General features: G+C 42.2%; 1 protein-coding gene across 5 annotated transcripts in view; it reads left to right on the forward strand.

Moving 5' to 3' along the window:
• LOC140848960 (uncharacterized) overlaps window positions 1–21649 on the forward strand; it is a 72952-nt gene that overhangs the window by 48770 nt on the left and 2533 nt on the right. For 3 of the 5 annotated variants that reach the window (XM_073234524.1, XM_073234522.1, XM_073234523.1), the window contains 2 exons: window positions 17410–17544; window positions 19427–19518. The gene's annotated coding sequence lies outside the window, so the exon portion shown is untranslated. Of the gene's footprint in view, window positions 1–13651; window positions 13872–17409; window positions 17545–17664; window positions 17797–19426; window positions 19519–21649 lie in introns of those variants that run through there. The other 2 variants (XM_073234525.1, XM_073234521.1) reach the window with 2 other exon arrangements.

The following is a 21649-nucleotide window of genomic DNA, read 5'->3' on the forward strand; positions in this document are numbered from 1 at the left end:
CCTTCTGTTAACAGCTCACCCAACCAACCTTGGTTCACAGTGGAGTTATTTCATTTACCAGGTGTGAAAATTGGATTTTACCACAGAGGAGGGGAGTTATTACCTATCAGGCCTGCTCTTTAGAGGGGCAGAGATTGTGCTGGGATTTATTAAGAGATTTGCTATGCATGGAACATATAATTAGAGATGGGTTCCTTTAAAGCAGATTTGCTATTTTTTTCTTTCAATTATTCTGACAGCCTTCTTTCCCATGTAGGTTGCACACAACTTACCTAGGATCTGAATGTTTTATATGGCACCATTCTTCCAAGAGAGGGACCTCAGGAGTTTGACAAAGGGTACAGCTTAGGGGATGGTGGGAATGCCATGCTGATACTAGTCACACACTGATACTAAGAATGGGAGAGGGGATGATAAAATAATTTTCATGTTGATTAAGTGCTGTCTGATCCAGGCCGTGGTCTGATGGAGGTATTGGAGTCCCTCAGACTCTCTAATGAAGGATTTCTTTAGAGGAGCAGAGATTGTGCTGGGATTTATTAAGAGATTTGCTATGAATGGAACATATAATTCTTGAAAGTCAAGAATTTAGATTTAATTATCTGTTGTAGAGGCTATATAGACAGCCTCAAAGTTAATATCTAGTTAACCACATCTGTTTTAAAAAGACACCTTGTTTAGTATCATGGCAAAGGAGGTGGCTGAATTTATTATTGTTTAGCATTTCTAGCACACTTTGTTCTTGATGGGTGCCTTAGAAGTTATTTATGTATGTATATTGGTTGCTCTTCACTGCACTTCCATGAGATGAGTGGGTGATAAGTTTTATTATCATCTGCTTTTCCAACGAGGAAACGGGAAATCCTGAGAAGAGAAGGCACTCACTTGGGTTTACAGCTCAGAGTTTCCATCACCTTGTTAGGGGATCCTCAACAAAACCGTGACAATGGCAGCTGGTGCAGGCTGCCTCTGCCCCCTCCCAGGCCTGTGTGCCACCTGGGCCTCATCCTGTATTCTACAAGCTGTGTAGGTGCTCCTTCACGATAAAAAGCATCACCCTTCTCCGCCTTTGACTGTGTGTGGACACAAGATGCAAACACGTGGCCTCCTCACAAAGACCGCTTACCCCCCACTGCTTTATCTTTAAGGCTCTGCTATTTTCTTCTTTGCCCAGCTCAAATCCCTGGAGTCAACATTTGTGACGCAGCCCCTCCACCCACTTCAGTTGCCCAGTGAGCCATGTAGATTGTCACCCAAATATCTTTACATCTGTCCCTTCCTTCCTGTTCCCCCTGCCACTGCCATAATTCAGTACCGCATTTCTCCCTACCTGGACTACCGTCCTAGTCCTTACCTGGGTCCCCATACTGCCCATCCTAAACTCTTCTGTCCTGCAAATCTTCCTTAATGCATGGCCCCGAAAAATACCGCTCTTCCTGTGGGGCCCATTCGCAGAATCTCCCCATGGTCTTCCGATCGAACTGCAGGGTTTTAACAGCACGCAAAGCCTACCTCCCTTTTTAGCCTTCTCTCCTCCTCAGCCACACTTCATCGCGCACCAAGATCACCTGCGGAGCGTGGTCTGCCGCGCCACCCAGGAGAGCCTCGGCCCTGGCGGTACCTAGGCGCTCCGCCCGCACGCCGCCCCCCGGGTGCGCCTCGCGCCGCGCTCTCGGGACCACGCACCACCCCAGCTAGGTTCTGACCAAACTGTGCGCTCTCCGCCCCGGTGCTTGGCTGTGCTGTTCCTTTGGCCTGAAACACTCCCTCTCCCAGAACCATCTCCACCTGTTGAAATTTTTCTCATGCTTTAAGGCCCAACTCAAATATCTCCTCCTTCATGAAGCGTTTTCCGATTGTTCCAAAAGTATAAGATGCAAACTCCAAAGCATTAAATCTAAGATCCGTCCACAGTACAGCCTCGTTTCACAATTCCAGTCCCATCTCCTGCCTGGCTCCTCCACTATCCCTAAATTCCCACTTAAACGTATTCTCAAAGCAGGCCCTTTACACATACCTCTGCCAGGAATGCGGCGCCCCTCCCCCCACCCCTCCCCCATCTCTTTTTAAAAAAACTTATCCTACTAGACCCAGCTCATATGTCACTTCCTCCATGCCACATTCATCACAACCAACAGCCTTTCTAGACTCTCCCCGCCCCCACCGGGGCCCTAAAGTCTCTTGCTCCTCTGCTTCCCCAGCCCTCTTCTACCTAATGGAGAACTCAACTACTGTAGTTTACTTCGTAGTTTACCTGTCTAAGTCAGCCCTAGGTAGTGAACTTGGCTGAAGCTGTATTCTGTGGCCCCAGCACAGGGCTGGCAGAATCGACAATCGGTCCTGGAATGCATACAATGAAGGAGTCTCTCTCCACCGAGGAAACAATCCCCCCGTTCGAATGGGCTTGGCTCCCTGCCTGTTTCTGTACCATTTCTCTAACCCTGTCTTTTCTGCACTTGTTTTATTACTCCTACTAGACTGCTAGCACCTTGGAGGAGAGAAACCTTGGGGGATTTCCCTCTCTATCCCCCAGCCTAGTTCCTTACCCATGGCAGGAGCTCAATAAATGTTTGTTTAATTGAATTGTAGGGTATTGTGCTCAGCTAGCTGCTAAAAACCCCATTTAAGGGGTTAACAAATAACACTCGGCGCAGTTCTTCTCCTTTGGGGGCATTTGCATTTTAATGGGAATCTTAAAAACCCGAAGGAAATGTTCTCTAATGGTTGGATTGCAGGCATTGTAGGGAGACTCAGTTTGGTGGTGCCAGATGGGGACTGTGCAGTTTTTCCAGCCCGTAAGTCCTTCAACTGTTTGTGTCGTGGACCCTCTTGGGCAGTTTGGTGAAGCCTAGGGACAGAATAATGATTTTATGTACATAAGTACATAGTGTTACAAAAATAGTTACAGTGAAAGATAATATTAAAAGCATCAAATTTAATACAATATTGTGCTTCTTCATTAGAACATCAATAAAAAGGTCTACTGACAGATCTAATAACTACTGTAATTTTGTTGTGATGAGTGTAAGCAATATATGGGATATCTGCCACAACTGTAATAAGGTGATACGAAAATATCTAATTCTATTGGTGAAAAAGTCAGGGGTTGCTCATACTAACTTGATTTATTGCCTATGCTCATATTTGAAGGAAATGTTAAATTTCAATTAGAATTTAGTGAAAGTAAAGGTATATTTTTTCCTTCATCCAAATGCTAGCCTTAGACTCCATGTGGCCCCAGCATTAAGAGACCCAGCTTAGCTGACCCCCCTGTTTTGATGTGGGTGGTGGGTGGACCTAAAGCCAGTGTTGTTTTGACCCTGGGCTTCCTTTTCTATACTCCACTACCTCTGTCTTAGGCAACCCGATTCTTCTTTTTTTTTTTTTTAGGTGTTCTTACCCTTTATTTCACAACCAAGGACAGTTTCCTTTACGCCAGAAATGCGAAAGGAGAAGCAAAAAGCATTGTCAGGACTTCCGGGAGGGAGGGGACTTTTAATCCCTAGGCTGGGAAGGTCCCCTCCCTGAAATTCTAAGCATGGGGAGGGGCAGGAGGAGGAGGGGTCTCCTCATTCTGAGGTGCGAAAGCAGTTACAGAGTTTATGTGAATCTCTGCTGGCTCCTTCTAAGTTCAAAAGTCAATATTGGGGCCAAAAAGCCGATTCCAGGGGTGGTCCAGAATAATACCCATCCTCCTTGGTGGTGAGTGACTGAGTGAAATACTAGTGCTCTTACACCACACTCCCTAACGCCGAAGTTATTTCTAACTTGGGTTAAAGTGTTGGAGCAGTTTCCTTTTTAGCATCAAAATACAGGGAACAGAGGCCATTTCGAGTTATCTTTGTGTAATTTAGTCACTTAGAGGCAATTTTACCCCCAGAGGTATTTACTATACTGTTGGCCATGCCTTGGGGCACAGTCCTCTGCTCTAAGGGCCTGAGAGCTTAGAATACAAGTCAATTTTAATGTGAGTAGGACAAATTGCTACCGGGTTGAACATCGCATTAGCCCAGACAAACCATCATCCCTGCCCTAATGGCAGTGACACCAAAGGTCTTACCTTTGACAAAGTCCTTTTCTCTTTCTCTCGTGTGTCTTTTCCTTTCATGAGCTCATTCATTGTTGCTTCATCTCTCACCTAAGCACCTTCAGCCTGCCCTCTCACCTGGTGATACATCACTTCAGTGTCCAGTGGTCACCTGTAATTCTAAAACTTAACTTTCTTGCTTCAAAAACCAGCTTCAGTTTTCTAAAAAAAAAAAAAAAAAAAAAGCTTTATTGGGAGATAATTTACATACTATAAATTATAGCAATACTTCCTTTTTGTTGCTGGATAACTCCATTGTATGGATGTACCACCTTTTATTTATCCATTCATCAATTGATAGACATTTGGATTATTTCTGCTTTTTGCTGTTAAGAATAATGCTGCTATAGAATATTCGCATGCAAGTCTTTGTGTGGAAATGTTTTTATTTCTCTTAGGTAGGCATGTAGGAGTGGAATTGCTGGGTCACATGGTAAACTTACGCGTTTAACATTTTAGGAAACTACAAAACTGTTCTCAAAGGTGGCTACACCATTTTACGTTCCCACCAGCAATATATGAGAGCTACCAGTGTCATTTCTGTACTACTCCTATTTCTGAGCAAAGTGCTCCCTTTTCACCCATTTTATGGCTAGAAACCAAACTTCAGCTGTTCTTCCTTCCTTTTACATTTACATGTTGCAGAAGTAAGCTGCCCCACCCTTCCTCAGAAAGCGCCTGGACTTGCCACCTCTTCATTCCCACTCACACTACCCTCCCTGGGGCTGCATCATCTCACACCTGAATTCTGCCATCTTCCAGCTGCTCGCCTTGCCTGTTTTAGTTCTTTCTTCAACTCTTCCTTTCCATAGCTGCAGATAATTGTTAGAACATGATATTAAAAGAGCATGATTGGATGTGGTACCAGGAGATCTGTGCTTCAGTCCTGCAATCACATTTATTGTCACATGCCTTGAATTAGTTCTGTAACTCAGTCTGAGTCCAGCCCCCTTCATTAAGTTATTTAACTTTTCTGAACCCCAGCTTCCTCATGCACAAGGTAAGGATAATAAAAGAGCCTATCTTGTAGAGTTGTTATAAGCCAACTATACAATCCCTGTACGGCCGTTAGGACAGTGCCAGGTGTAGGGGGAACACTCAATCATGTTGCCTGATATTATTATTTTAATGATGATCATGATGATTCATTATGATGGAGGTATCTTCTAAACCTATCACGTAGTTACCACAAGGATCAGATGCTGGCTGTGAATGTGAAATGCTTTGAAGACCACATGTAAATTGCAGCAAGGTTATTCTTACCTGTTTTCCCCTTGCTCAAAGAGAGAGGCAGTGCAGGATAACAGCAAGAAGACAGACCTTGCCTCCAGTCTAGCATTCAAATCCGGACTGTGCTGTTTAACTATTGTGAGGTTTGAACAAGTCATTTAACCTCTCCATCTTGATTTTCTCATCTGTAAAATGGGTATAATTATAAGTCTCATTCAGGGTGATACTGTAAGGAAGGTGCCTGTTCCATAAGCAGTGTTTGGTAACTTCACAGTGTATCAGTTTCGTATGCTATCTCTAAATTATATTCTGTGTAATGAATTTCCACCTCATTTATCTAACTACATTTGCCACTGCATCCCAACACCCCCACTGATTAGAGGCTCTAGTGTGGAAGGATAAGAACTTTCACCACAGACTGACTTGGGTGTTAATCTCAGCTCCCACTTAGCTGCATGATTTTAGGACTGTTATTTACCTAGACACTCAACTGTAAAACTGGAACAACAGTTCACACCTCATGCAGTTATTGTGTGTATTAAATGACACAATATAAATACAGTACTAAGAATAGTGCTTGGCACATGCACATACTAAATACTTAATAACCATCAGCTGTCATTATGATTGTTTGTAATCACTGTTACTATAATTTCCTGGCCACACGTATGCTGCTCTGCTTTCAGTCTCTGGCTTGTCTCCTTCTCTCTCCCTCCTGGGTCATCCTCCTGGAATTTCCCAAATCCTATTCCTCAAGGCCCAGTTCAACTTCCAGTCCTTCAAATGATTACTCACTACTCCAGACTCTTCTCATTGCTCTTTTTTCCTTGAAGTCAGAGTTTGTGCCATGTCTGTCCTGTCTATAATAAAATTTAGAAATTAACTGTTATTAAATGTTTCTTGTTGGTTTCCTCAAGTGATTGTAAAATTCCTAACAAGAACTATTTTGTCAGCTTCTAATGAAATTATCACTCTAATATGGCACTAGATACATATTAGTTGCTTCTTAATTTTTGATTGATAAACAATCAGTAAGAAAACAAACTTGTAGAAGTCAGATGAAAATTTAAATCTAGGGGTTTCTTGATCACCTTCAAGAAACTGTATAGTCTCCTTCATAAATATCATTCAAGACTGACCCTGAACAAAATTATTTATTTCCAAAACACAGCACAGACTAGAGAAAGGGGCAGTGGAAGCATCCCCAGATTAAGGTCAGTGCTGCTAAAGTTAGTAAAGCTTATCTTTTCTGACACAAACGACCTTGTTTTTGTTTTCCTCATCACTTCTTGGCATCTCTCTCCAATCTTAACCCTTCCTCCAATCCCAGAGGATCTGCTGCCCTCAGAAAGCCCTCTGAGAATCTGCTTCTAAGCTTGAATTTCTGAGGAAGGTTCTCTAAACTTCAGAATTAGCCTTTTCTCTCTTCTCCACGATATTCCCTTAACGTTGTTAGCATTTAAGGAGGGTAGAGGTCTGGCTAGATAAATTATTAAAATTAAAAAAAGGCTAACCCTTTATTGTGTTACCCTTCCCAAGAGTCTGTGAAAGTGACATCTTAAATCTGAAGGTATGAATTTCTAATGGCAGAATTTAAAGTTGTGTAGTAGGAGAGTTGAAGAAATACAAGTGAGAGAGATTTGGTGTGAGAATAAGTGAAGTATTGAGGTGGTAGGCTTTTCAGTGCTCCTAAAATCTCCCCTAAGGCCAATCCCATTGTAGATAATCCAGAAACAACCAAATGTAATAATAATAATAACCAACATTTATTGGGCACTTACTATGTGCCAGGCACATTTCTACATGTCCAAATGGAGTCACTCATTTATTCCTCACCCTACCCTGTGAAGAAATTATTATCATTTCCCCTCTTCGTGGAAGAAAAACTGAACTCTAGCAAGGTTAGATAATTCTCCTAAGGTCACACAGCCCTCCCATGGCAGAGCTGGGATTCAAAGCTAAGCACTCTGCTTGAGAGCCCCTCTACCAGAAAATGGCTCTGTTGAATTGTGAGTCTTCCCTTGTAAGCATTCTGGGAAAATGGACAAGCAAACTTCATGAGAAAAACCTAGGTATCATCACCATCATCACCACAGCAGACTAGCTGATGTGCTATTGTGTGCAGGGCACTATGAAGACACAGAGGCATCTGACCCCTGACCTTTCAGATTGCCTCAAATACCTCTACTTCCATGAAGCAGTTTCTGCTTACCTAACCCAGCCCCCCAAAATGTATCTCCCCTGATTGCCATTTTACTTTTGCCTCTGCTCTGTCACTTATTTATTACTTTCTATGTTGTATTATGGTTATTTATATACATTGTCACATGGCTGAGCCTTTGCACATTGCTGAGTCCTTTGCCTAGCTGACTCCTATGCATTTGCTAAGATTCTACTCAGGTCTTACTGCATTCCCTGACTCTCTTGTCTGGATTGGATACCTCTCTTCTGTGTGCCCCAAACACCTGGTGTTTATCTACAGCATAGCATTTACAGTAATTGATTATAAATGTTTACTTATCAGTATTCTTAACGACATAGATCCTGGATCCCAACATCAGGGAAATATGTCTTATACTTATTTGAATTGTCAGTAGTTTGCACAATACCTGGCACAAATGAGGCACTTACTAACCTCTTTTTTTTAGTGAATTTGCCATATAAGTCTGATTATACATGGAGGACAAAATTGGATGTCTAATTCATATTTTGTACCTCCCAAAATGCCATGTACTTAATACTCAATAGATGCTCAATAAATATAGCAATGACTACATGACTACAAAACACAGAGATGTAAGGTTCTGCCCTCAGGATATGGAGGAAGACTGGGAACTATAATAAAAGATAGATGATATTAAAAGTTTGTATATATAGGCTATGTTATAAAACCAGGGGACATAAACATCTACTACTGAAATGAATGAGAAAGAAAATAACATTGTTTTCCTTTCTTCTGAAGTTATTTGGCTTGTAAAATGCAGTTCAATATTCAAACCCAGGTCTAGGTGACTCTAAAGCCCACATTGCTCCTGTAATACTACACTGTTGAGATCTTAGGGTAGAGAGACCCTAGCGGACCCAGAAGAACCAGTAAGGCTTAAGTAGTTAGAGAGGAATGGGCAGTGTATGAACTAGTATGTACACACACACATAAAGACACATCTTTTAGGATAATCTATCTGGAAAGAGCTTGGAGAACTCTCTGCTGAGGAGAGAGGCTGGAGGCAGCAATATCTATTTGCAGACTATTATAGCAGTTCCAACTTGGAAATGGAAAACAAGAAATTGATTTAAAGAGGAATTGTGGACACTGGTAACTGAGAAGATATATAGACAGATGGAGTTTTTGAATCAGGATTATTCCAAAGTTTTGAGCCTAAGTAAAAGGCAGTGAATTCAGAGGTGAAACGATTTGAGAAATGTTGAGCTTGGTTTTTGATATGTTAAGTTGATTTCTAGGTGGTCAAGCTGAGTAGACAGAAATGCAGGATTTAAGTTCAAAAGAGGCCTATAGATATATTGGTTATCTGTAAAGAGACAATGACTCAAGTATTTTATATGTTTATGTATATATACATATATGTACACATATATACATACATATACATATACATATGTTAGAATATTAATTCAACCATAATAGGAGGGAATCCTGTCATTTTCAATAACATGGATGAAACTTGAGGACACTATATTAAGTGAAATAAGTGAAATAGTAAAAGACAATACTATGTCATCTCACTTACATGGAATCTGAAAAAACCAAACTCACAGAAGCAGAGAACAGATTGGGGATTACTAAAGGGTAGAGGGTAGAGGGAAATGGGTGAAGACATTCAAAGGTTCAAACGTCCAGTTATAAGATAAATAGTTTCTGGGGATGTAATGTGCAGCATGGGGACTGTAGTCAACAGTACTCAATTATATATTTGAAAGTTGCTAAGAGAATAGATCTTAAAAGTTCTCATCACACACACAAAATTGTAATTGTGTAAGGTGATGGATGTTAACTAAACTTAGTGTGGTAATCATTTATAATATATACATATATCAAGTTATTATGTTGTATACCTAAAAGTGTACAGTGTTATCTGTCAATTATATCTCAATAAAATTATGCAGGGTGGAGGGAGAAGACAGAACCAGAATATCATCGTACTTAGAAATCAAACTGTAAGAGATTCAAAGGAAAATATATTCATTGGATGGATTTCACAGTTAGGTCTGGCCATATTTGAGAGAGAATTTTGCTAGAATGGCTGGGTTAATTACAGAGGAGGGAAAGGAACTGTGATGACAAAGAATGTAGGTTACTTTTGGATAAATAGTGAGTAAAAGAAAGAGGAAAAAGGGTATTGGGATAAGAAAGATTTTACTGAAGATACTATTTTACTGAGATAACTAAGCAAAACCCTTCAGAGGTGGAATGAGATGACAAGGTTGGTCTTGCAATATAGAAGTAGTAGACAAAATTTGGAATAATTTCTGTGGGAAATGATCTAAGAGGCAATGGGGATTAATAAAAGGATTGAAAAGTAAAAAGCAGTAACATAGTTGAGCTTTTATTGCTTGAATTTTGGTTGGGATCCATTTTCTTGACTTCATATTCTTTTTTTCCTAGTAGTGTCTAGCAGCCAAGAGTGGAAACAAAAATGTGGGTACATTTCATCCCTAAGAACTTATATTGCTAGAATGATGGATGGTCAAAGATTGCCAAAAAGGCAATGTGGTTAGTGAGCACAACCTGGATGGAAACCATGGAGGTTAGGTCAAAGGTACAGTGGTTGGGTAGCAGTACCAGAGGAGCTGAGAAGAGGTTGATTGTGGGAATTGGAAGAGTCCAGCAGTGAAGGAAGAATCCAGAAAAAACAAGAGGCTTATCTGAAGGGCACAATTCCTAGAGAAGTATCAAAAGAAGAAAATAAAATGTAGTAGAAATACATAGAATTATTGGTGGGAAAGAGGTTAAGAAATTAGTAAATTTGATAATTAGTAGGAATTGAAGAGGATAACGGGTGTGGGACTACAAGGACATGTGAAGAACTGGCATGAAGATCAAGAAACTTAGTGGCAAATGGTTAGTGTAAATGGAGCATGTAGGCTGTTCCTTGGCAAGCCGTGATGGATAGGGTGACCCTGGAACACTGGGGAAGGGGGATCAACATACATACAGCAATCATTTAGGGCTCAGGAAATGGCAGGCTGAAAGTCACAAAGCTTGATTTTTAGAAGGCAGACAAGGAGGGTAGGGGACACAACTATATAGATTTGAGTGTGAAAATAAAGGGGAAATATTGGTGGAAACTTCTCAAGGGATCTGAGTAGCACAGCACAGATCTGTCAGAGCTTTCACAGTTTTAGTTCCTAAAAATGGGCACAATCTGAAATACCTATGTCTTAGACTTCTCATCTGTCAAGTAGGAGGGGGCTCCTTCCAACCCTAAAATTTAAGTATAAGTTTATCAAGAGTTGAGGGGAAAAAAAGCATTTTGAAAGTGGAGTTTACAGGTACAGAAGATGGAGGCAAACTTAAATAGCAGATGCTGTAATTAATTCAAGAACTAAGCCAAACTTACATTATCCATATTTGCATCACAGAGCATGATTTTCATCATGATATGAAAAGCAAATTTCAGAAAATAAAAAATCAAACCCAGATCTCTTTAGTGTCAAAAGGCTGTATTTTTTACAGTTGTACCTTTTGAATTAAAAACGCGACTTATCTTAGGATATATAGGGTAGCAGGATGCTTTCAAAAATGATTTCATCATTATCTGTTAGTATTTATGGAGTGCCTGTATATATACAATGTGCTCGATCCCTATATCGCCAAATAGAATTCTTTCTTAAGTGAGATGAAAATGAATGGAAGCTAGAAAATTCTGGGTACAAAAATTCTAGTGAAATAGATGAACTATTTCACTAAACTAAACTAAATAAATAATGTTTTAAAAATGCATTTTAAATCCCATGTGCAATGTTGCTAAATTAGCATCACTATGGAGACTCTATTAGACTTCTTGACTTTTAGCATGCTTAAATTCTCAATATTATTGCTTATTTGCCCTAGTATTGCACATTTATTATTGATTTACATTTTTCTCCTAGTTCAGTAAATAATTTTGAACTTTAAACATATCATTGAGAGATGGTGTAATGCCTCCTAAAACGGTTAAGACATCTTTGCATATGTATTATTATTATTATAGTGAGCTTGTTTTTGAGCTTTTTGAATAGAGGTGATCCGGTCTGTAACACCCCAGCTCAGAGCTTATTTTAATAGCGGTTTTCTTGTAGAGATACAGTCTGTGAATCCCTTCTTTCCACCTACATTAGCAATCCCAAATGTTGCTTGCTTATTCCAGGGTTTGGTTGTCTTTTCTGAGTTCATACTTATTTCCTCCTGCCCTTTACAGAGGTTTTTTTTTTACCTATGTTACATCAAATATTCTATTGCTAAAACTTGACAGAAGAGTATTTTAATTATTTTCCATTTGTAAAGCTTCAATTGATCTTAGACTTACATTGTTTATACTTAATATTGTCCTTTTCTTTGTTTATAATCTCAGTCATAATGGAAGACAAAGAGAAAACATCTTGCTATGGAAAAACAGGTTCTTATAGGATCTAAGCGGGGAGACATGGTATAGAAACTTAAATGACCAGGCGTTTTAAATGATTTGAAAGGTTTATCATTTAGGGTTCTCCTGTACCATTCTTTACAACAAGCACCATTCCTTAAAAGGTTGCCCCAAGGAAGGTTGCCTATTTTATAGACAGAGAAACTAACACAGAAATAAGTGTCCTGGTTATAACACCAGTGATAGCAGCAAAAGCAGAAAAAAATTTATCTACTTCTCTTGGCCATATTGCTTCCATCTATCTTCGGGGAGAATATGCAGTATGTTATAACATAGGCAGGCTCCACTTAACTGATTCAGAGAAGCTGTGGAGTCAGTGCACATAGTTGCAGAAACATTTTAGCTCAGGACTCCAAAGCACCAACACACAGATATAACAACAGTGCGTTCTGGGAGGATTGTGGGGCAGACAGGTCAGGGCAGCCACAGGGGCCACAAAGATAAAACAGGAGGAGCCTGAATCTGAGTTTTACTCAGCAACAAGCGCTCACCATGATGCCGTCACTTTTCCTTTTGAGAAAAAGTGCAATCTAATGGATTACCCTCTCACTTCAGAGGGCATGGTGCCTGGATCCCAAGGTTTTGAGCTCTCCAAAGCAGAGGCCTACGGAAAATCAGGGGAGCTATACTGCGATTAAAAAGCGGTTGTGAAACGATTCAAGGATCTGGGCAGAACGTCCTCTTTGGGGATGCGTGGGCAGGACTGTGCTGCGCCTGAGATGGAAGGAGAGACCCTGCACCAGCCGCCCGGTCTGCAGGACCTTGGCGAGAAGCTGTTTGGGAGAGAGTGGAGGACACTGCAACCCGGAAAGGGGCCAGCTCCCTTGGGAGGGGAGAAATTGGGCAACAGCAGAGACTGTGCAGACTGAGGGACGAAGACAAGGGGGTTGGTAGGGTGGTTGCACCCTAGAGGTGTGTGGGGGCAGCTTTGAAGATTGAGCTTTAGGCCAGGACCAGGGCAGCAGGGAAGTGTGAGAAAAAGACCCTTTCCTTCGGCAGCTCCCAATTCGTTTCTGTCAAAGATGGCCAAACTCCACGATGCCCTTCCCCCTCCACTCTTTTTCTAGTCCCCTTGGATTGCTCCCCAGTGCTGCGGGAGGCGGTGGGGAGGTCCGGGTATGTGCGTGGGGAGGAAGGTGCGGGGAAGAAGAGCCCCTCCCTGGCTGCACCTTCCACCCCGCCGGCCCTCCGGGAGGTTCCATTAGTTCAGAAAGAGGGCTCTGCCGCTTTAAGGTGGGGAGTAGGCGTCACCTCTGGCCGGGTGACTAACGGGGAGGGGACCTGGTGGGCGTGTCCATGCAAAGCAGGAGGTGGGACCGGAGGTAGGCGGACCCATAGTAAAATAGTGGAGGGGCGGGGCCCAGGAGGCGGGCTACTCGGTGGGCAGGGCACGGGGGGCGGTGCCTCCGGGAAGGCGGGGGAGTGGGAGGAGGAAGCTGCGGGGTTAGCACCACTGCGCGCTTTCCGGGAGGGGGAAGATTGACATTCCCTTGGAGGGGGCGGGTCCTTCCCGGCGGCGGGCCCGGAGCTAAGGCGGGAGGGGCAGTCCCCACGCCCCCTCCTGGTGGGACGTCGGGCCTGGGGGAGGGGACGCTTCGCAGCTCGCGTCCGAGGCGGGGCCGGCGGTACCTTTCGTGGCGTGGTGCGGCTGGGGGAGGGCTGAGAGGAGGGGGAAGGGGCGGTCCCGGGAGGGGGGAGCCGGAAAGGGGGAGGTGCCCGCGGACAATGGAGCCTATGTGTGCCTGCGGGAGTGGGACGGCGTCGCCGCCGCTGCTGCCGCCGGGGGGAGACGCTGCGCCGCCGCTGCCGCTGGCCCGAGCCCCGGCCCCCCGGGGCTGAGAGCCGCCCCGACCCGAAGCTCCCTCCCCTACTCCACTCCTCCTCTCCCTCCCCCGACGCCTGCCTCAGGGGTAAGTGGCACCTGGGGGGGAGGGGAAACACCAGAGCGGGGGTTGGGGGGGCCGGGTCCGCGTCCGCGTGTTTTGAGCCGGTCTGGGGGCAGGAGCAGCCAGAGCCGTGGAGAGCCGAAGCGAGGGTGGGAAGGAGGGAAGAAAAGGCGGGGGGGAGGGCGCCGAGGTTGCGGATACAGTGAATTGAGTCTGGAGAAACCTGCGGGGGGAGGTGGTGGTGGTGGGGTCGTCCTCTGCTTACCGCTCACAGAGCGGTGGGGAGAGACCAAAGCATCTCAGTTCTTTGGAAGGTTGTGTCCCATGCAGTGCTTGGAAAGGCTAAATGAGGAGACGGGACGGTCCCAGGGTCCCAGTGGAAGGGCGAGATGGAGATCTAAAGGGAATTCGGGTGGAGTTTGATGGGGTCTGTAAGACCCTGGAGGTGGATAGAGAGGTAATAGGGACTTTGCAGGCCAATGACTTGTTGAAGGGTGTGGGGAAGTGAAAGCTAAGGAGGGCGTGTGAGTAGTAAAGGGCTCCAGCAGGTGAGGTGATGATGGCTAGGTCACTGAGTCATTGTGGGGGTCGTAGACACCAGTGATTTCCAAAGTGGAGCCTTAGTCACTGACCTTAAAAAGTTGCAGACTATTAATATGTCACTGGTTAGTGTTGGGTGAGCTGGGTGAAATGGGGGATATCCTAAGGAAAACAACAGCAGGACTGGTTATTATGTTCAGAGGAAAGGGCCGAAGGCCTGTAACGGTGTTGCTGGGGACCTTCTATGAGGGCTCTCAAGGCTGAAGAAGGCCTGAAATCTCTCCTCCAAGAGCCCTGGTCTGTGGTAGAGAGGAGTGACTTTGAGCCTAAATTTTAGCCCTGTTGGGAACTAATAAAGTTATTCGACAAGATAAAGAGATGGACTTAACTATCACTTGGCGGAGAGAGAATCTAAAGTAGGATAGAATTGGTGCAAAGTTAGACTTTGGTTAAGGCAAACGTGAATAAATCCCTTGCAGTGGGGAAATGATTGAGTGGCTATGTAAAGAGTTACATTTTGATGAATGGTGTGTGATGTAGTATTTGTTAGCTTTTGAAATACTCAAGAATTAAGTGTACATTCTTAGACCAGAGATCTGGACTCTTGTGCACTGAGCACGAAGTGATTGATGAGCATTACCAGGTGGAAGAATATAAGCAGTGAAACAGTTGAGAAATGGAAGTGAGGAGGCAGAAGGATATTGGTGGGTAAGACTCCTGTGGGTTAAGAACCTTTGGCTCTTTCTGGAGATTGTGCAACATGGTTGTCCTGTTGATTTTTTTTTTTGCCTGGATACTAGTGATTTGGGAAGTTTTGCCAAGGAATTAGTGCTGGTGTGAATGATGTTATGGTCCTGAAGACAGATTTAAGAAAGTCCTCCTAACTCTTGAAAAAGACCCAAGTTATTAAAGACAGAGATGAGTTAATAAAAGGAGAAGTTAGTTAAATGGCATAAAAATGTTTTGAGGAATGAGAATTTCACTGACTGGTGATTTGGATAAGAAGAGAAAATTTAATGCAAAGTTGAGATGGGGTGACATTTTATTGTTTTAGGACCTGGGGTCTAAGAGTATTGAACCATTAGAGTATTACTTTGTACTAACAGGTTGAATGTAAGATGGTAGTAGTTCCAGAGGATATTGTAGGTAGATAAGGAGGTCATTGACTAAAAAATGAAGAAACAATTTGCATACTGTTCTCCTCCTATAAAGCGAGTTGTATGTAACTTGGCTTTTGAGCAAAGGATTCTTGACCTGGATGGATTCTTAGATGACTAATAAGTGAAAAAGTACTTATGTACATTGGAATATATTCTATGGGATATTTTCCCCATAGCCTTCCAAAGTGTCTGTTCCTGTGAATCAAAAGAAATGCTCTTTGGCTGGTAGGTAAAAATATAAGTCCAGAAGTTCCACAAGCATAATCATAAATATTTGATCATGGCAACTTGTATAGTGGTCAGAGCCTTGAACTTGGAATCAGAAAGCTGGCTCTCCCATTGACTAATGTGTGATTAAACAAATCTTTCATACTTATTCTCCAGGTTTGCCATTTATGTAGTGGTGATACCACTGCCCTGACCACTCATAACACATTGCAGCACTGAACAAGTTAATGTCTATCTGCAAAGTGCTTTGGACAGTTCTGAAAATGAAGCCCAACTTTTTTCTCACTTCTGAAAAACTAGTGTCTCAGGAACAGACCAATTTCAGCTTTTAACAATTATAGCAGCATACTTGATCAAGGAACAAAAAGGAGTACCTTATATATCTGTCTTGTTCCATTGACTGGGCTTTGGTTTTATATTAGTTTAGAAAGGTTGTTGCCTCTTCCCCATTTGGTGGCAAGACAGTACTAGTGATAGTTGTAGAAATGTAAGCAAAGGCCCCCATGGGAGAGTGGCAATGTAAATGTTGTGAGTCCTCACCAAGGTTGGTGCCAACTCCAAATTTGTTTGACCTTGGATGTGTTACTTGGCTTCCTGGTGGCTTAACTTTCTTCAACTGTGAAATATCAGTGGAATAACTTACTTGTCTGCCTTGGTGACTGTGATATTCAGAAACTTTGTTCTAGATCAGGGGTTCTTGACCTTCTATGTCCCTTGTATTCCTTGTACTTGGCAATCTAATGAAGCGTGTTTTTTAAGTGCATAAAATAAAATATGTAGAATTACAGATGACATGAAAAGAGTTATCAAAAGCTAAACAGCTGAAATACAGTAATTTATATACTTCTTTACCACACATTAAATAACAAAATGTAGCTGCAGGTCTAACCGTACTGTAATTTTGAAGTAGTAATGAATGTAAATGATATGTTGAAATGTGTACAACCATAACGTGATGTGAAGGTGTCTTTTGGTTTCTCTTGGTGACTTAGTCACAGGATTGTTATACTACCATGGGTTGTTACCTACAGTCACAATTGAAGGCATTGTTAACTTGTACTTTAAGAGGTTTTAGTGAGGCTGAAATGAAGTTGTAAGTTTTCCTCAGCAAGTTCACAGCTGTGCCTCCCCCACCACCGTAAGTCTCTTCACAGACCCTCTGGGAGGCAGTGGATCCCAGGTTAAAAACTGCTGTAGACCAAATGATTTTTTGAAAGTTAAGTTATCTTATGGCCACTGCATTTTTGAGTTTGCAATATTTTCTCAATATCTCTACCATGCTAAGAGCAAGGGCATAAAGAAGATTTGAAGTAAAAATTCATTTTGCAACCTATGATAACTCTTCTTGGTTGTGGAGAAAGTTAAAAACAACCATTAGAATGAGGCTTTTGGATCTGGTGGATTTTGCTTCGGTCCCCAGTCTTCAGTGGGATGGATTGGGGCTGCAGTGTTCCGACTTCTTGCATTTTTAAGTTTTAGTGGTTTTGCCTTTCCCATTTTTGACCTAATTATTTTCTTCCTATTCCTTCTAAATATTGTGTTGGCCACAGAGCACTGGGGAAGGGAATGGGTAGTTTTCTTTGCGATTGGTATGAATTGGGGTATGAACTTTTCCATTTTTCTCATCCCTGTAGGACTGAATGTGGGAGTAGCTGGTGTCACTCCACTTTGACCTAAAAAGTCCCTTCTGTTTGAGAGGCAGAAATCACTCTTGAAATGTTCCACTGTGTCCCGATGTAGAAGAGAAAGCAAATTGGACATCTTGAAAGGTAAAGAACCTGATAATGGGCACATAACTTAAGTGATTCAATCTGAGCAGTTTGGATTTTGTTTCTGTTCCCGTGGAATCTCTTATAAGTTAAAACTCCATTTGTTCATTATTGTAACAGTTCCCAACGCAAAGGTCATCAAGGTAAATGCCAGTGAAGACTGTAAGTGCTGTTTCCTTATACTTTTCTGGGGATGTAGACTTCTGCAATAACTCACCTTATAGGACAAGCAGGTGGTGAGAAGTTAAACAGGTATTTATCATGTCTTCATTGGTCTGTGTGAATGTGAGGCAAGGGTAGCAAAACACAAGCCCAAGATCATTGTAATCCACAGATCGCCCTCCTTTACTGAGCTGTTCTTGGGTGTTGGGTGCTCCGATGACAACCCTTTCCTCAAGGAGTTCCCCGTCTACACGTAACAGGCATACAGTTTTACTAGTGTTATAGTAGTGTTGTGAAGATAATGCCATGGGGCCATGGAGAGCTTTCTCAGGGATAGCTGGTAGTCAAGGAGAATTTCATGAAGAAAGGATATTTGTGCTGAAATTTTACTTTGGGTAGCAATTATTCTAAATAATAGTTGAAATTCATTTGTGAATGCTGAAATTTTGTCAGAACTCTCTAGCTTGAAAGAAGTTTTTATTTGCTTAAAGTTGGTTAGCTTGAAGGACAGTAGATGCATTTTTACTCTTTAAGATGAAAGCATGTATTTATATTTTGTTTGGACCGAGATTTTCTGGACATGTCTATTGTATCATTTTTCGTTCCCACGTGTTGGGGAAAGATTGGTTCTTCCTATTGTGTATACTTTTTCCAAGAGGAAACTTTTTAGTAGTTGGCATGCCAGAAATTAAGAATAAGCTAGGAATGGAATCCTGGGGCCTTTTAGTTCCACATTCTAAGTTTGATACTATGCCTTTTATGGACTAGTGGTCATAGCATAGAAATGAAATTTGTTAAACATGACATGGTTATAATAAACTTGACTTCTTAGAGCAGGAAAGTGGAAAAGGATCATTGGAAGAGTTGAAATTGGAATTGTAGAGGTGATTCTGAGCTTGGTCAGATTCATCTGTGAATTTATTGACAACTTAGGGGCAATTTTATAGTCTTCTTTTAAAGATTCCTAAATGATTTGGCCTTGTGACAATCTGGAACTCAGTTCTTCCTTGCAATTTCAAAACTATAAATTCTGGGCAAAGGGGAAGGCTCAATGTGATAATTCTGTTTTATAAGGACCAATGTTAGAAATGGTTCTGCTTGACTTTCATTGACTTATCTAACTCAATTCAATATAGTGTTTTATATGTAGTAGACAATCAAAGGAAATCATCTGGGCAGGTTGTTCAGTCTCAGGTTTCCTCAAAAATATGTAAAAATTAGTTTTCTGCTGAATGCTTGCCCTGTGGGGTTACAGTTGAGAGTTGAGAGGGATGGTGAAAGATCTTCACTTTGAGGATTCAAAAGCATATCTAGAATTGTGTCTCTTTCACCTGTACAGTCAGTTCTCAATTCAGTATACTAATAAGGAATGGGCAGAAGCAAAAATGTTGAGGGTTTTTTTTCCCTACTAAATGACCAGAAATTTAAAAAGTAGAAAAATTTATTTTATTTGCTTTTAGTATTTCTCATCTCTGAAAATAAAATGTGCAGCTGGGAAGGAGGAAAATTCACAAGGGCCTTGAAATATCTACAGATTGAATAATATACCCTTTAATAATTAGAAGTTGATTTTGTTCACATGTGAGATGACAACTGCCTCTTAAATTAATATTCTAGAATAAATAGGAAATTTGTTCTTAAGATACTCAGTAAAGAAATGATGATGTTGCTCTTTTAAGTTCACTTAGGAAACTGTCTTCTTTACTTTATCCTCATCCAGGTGAGGGTCGCCTTTGAGAAAGGGGCTCCTGGGCTCCTTGAGCTCCTCCCTTCCAGAATGAGCACTGCAGTACCGTGACCCTTGGGGTTCTGGTGAGTAGCCTGATGGGTGAGAGCACTAGAGAGCATGCCTGCTTAGAAAGATGACCTTGGGGTAAAGCCTCAACTTTGATTCAGCAAATATTTTTTAAGCAAGTACCATAATGTGCCAGGCGCTATAGTAAGCTCTAGGAATATGGGGCTAAACAAATCAGTCTTGGTCCCTGCCTTCTGTGAGCCTAGTGAGAGAGATGAATGCTACACAAATACATATAATTATAAACATAGCACAAAACATGAAAAGTGCTGTGAAGGAAAAACATAGGATGTTATGAAGAGCACAATGGAGAATGTCATGTAGTAGATTGGTAGCATTAAGGTATCCTTCCTCTGAAGAAGAAACACTGAACCTGAGATTTCATTTATTCAGTGAAGATATTCAAACTAAATGTTGGAGGGTTGGGATGAGGGAGATGATGTCAAGAATGACCCCCAAATTTCCAGCATGAACAGCTGGGTATATGGAGGTGCCATTTACTAAAATGTGCAAGACTGAAGGAAAAGTACTTTGGAGAGGGAGGCTATATAGAGATGAAGAATTCAACTTTGATCTTATTAAGTTTGAGACATCTAGGAAAATGTCAAGTTGGCAGTTGTGTATAAGGTCTGCAGAGCAGAATCTGAGCTGGCGATGTGGAATCGGGAGTTGTTGGCATGGAGACCACTTACAGAATGAGGTGGGAAGGGTGGAGTCCTGAGGAACTCTAAATTGTAGAGTTGAGTAGAGAAGGGGCCAGCAGAGGAAGCAGATAAAGAATGACTGGGGAGGTAGGAGGAAAACTAGGAAAGTGTGGTGTTATGGAAACCCAAGAGAGGAGAGATTTAAGAAGGAAATGATCAACTGGCCAAATCTAAGAGAAGGGGTAAGATGAAGTTAGAAAGTGGCCAGTGGTGACCTTAGGCAATACAGTGAATTCTTTGATCTGGGGGTGGAAGTTGGTTTAAAATGGCTTAAGGGTGCATGGCAAACAAGGAGGTGAAGACTGTGTGTCTTGTCAACTCTGTGGAGAAACTAGGCTCTGAAGGGGAACGAATGCTAGAGCTGGGCTTCTTTTGTTTTAATATTAAATATATTTTTAAGCTGAAAGATACCACAGCATGTCCAAATGCTGATTGGAAATATCCAGGAGATGCAGAGCTTGAGGCAGTGGCCAAAGGAGAGAGTGGGAGTGCTCAGCTGGAAGGGTTGGGGCCTGACCACCAGCAGTGGGGCTGACCTTTGGGGAAAAGTGGGCTTCTTTTCTCTATTTCAGTAATAGAGGAGAAAGAGGGGAGAGGTACTAATGAAATTAAATTTGCAGAGTTGGTGGTGAGGGCATTCTGCCTGGTGACTTCTTGTCTCCCTGTTAAGTCCTGGGCAAGACCAGGCACTCTGAGAGATGGGAGGGAGAAAAGGAAAGTGATAGTTGGGGGTGGAGAAGGTATGAAACGACATCAGCAGGATAGGCGAGTGCTTCCCTACAGAACGGTAGTAGTCCGTAGTAGTCGTAGTACTGTTAACTGAATGCTCACCCTGGGCCGCTAAGCACTGTAGGCACACCAGCTCCCTGTGCAGCCCGGCCGATTTCCCAGGCACTGTAATGACGGAGCACAGCCAGTGGGCCTGGCTGAGTTCCCACTGTGCCACTTCCCAGGGAATGGCTGGCTAGGGTACCAGCCAGCTTACTTGGGCAAATTATTTAGCACTTCAGAGCCTGTTTCCTTGTCTCTAAAATAGATCTAGTAGTAGTACAGTACCTTCGGGGGTTGTGAGTGAGTTAATATGTGTGGACAGTGCTCAGAAGAATGCTGGACAGCTAGTTAGTAACAATATTAAGATTATTTAAGAAGAAAAGAGAAAAACATTGTGTAAGTAGATCTTAGAGTTGGGAAATTTAGTTATACTTGGGGAAAGAAAATCTTTCTCTGGCTGGAATTAACCATTCTGTGGAGGTTCTTTTCCAGTCCTTAAAGGTGAACAGTTGAGCTCAGACCCACAGATGTAGGAGCTGAAGAGCCTGATTTTATTCTTTGGAACTATATGATTAAATGCTTGGCAGATTTTTTGTTTGCTTATTTTTAGTGTTAGAAAGGCTAAAGTGAGGGTGACTTATTTTAACAACTCCCATGGATCAGTGGTTGAAAA

This window comes from Manis javanica, chromosome 4 (genome assembly GCF_040802235.1).
Source record: "Manis javanica isolate MJ-LG chromosome 4, MJ_LKY, whole genome shotgun sequence".
Classification (NCBI taxonomy): Eukaryota; Metazoa; Chordata; class Mammalia; order Pholidota; family Manidae; genus Manis; species Manis javanica.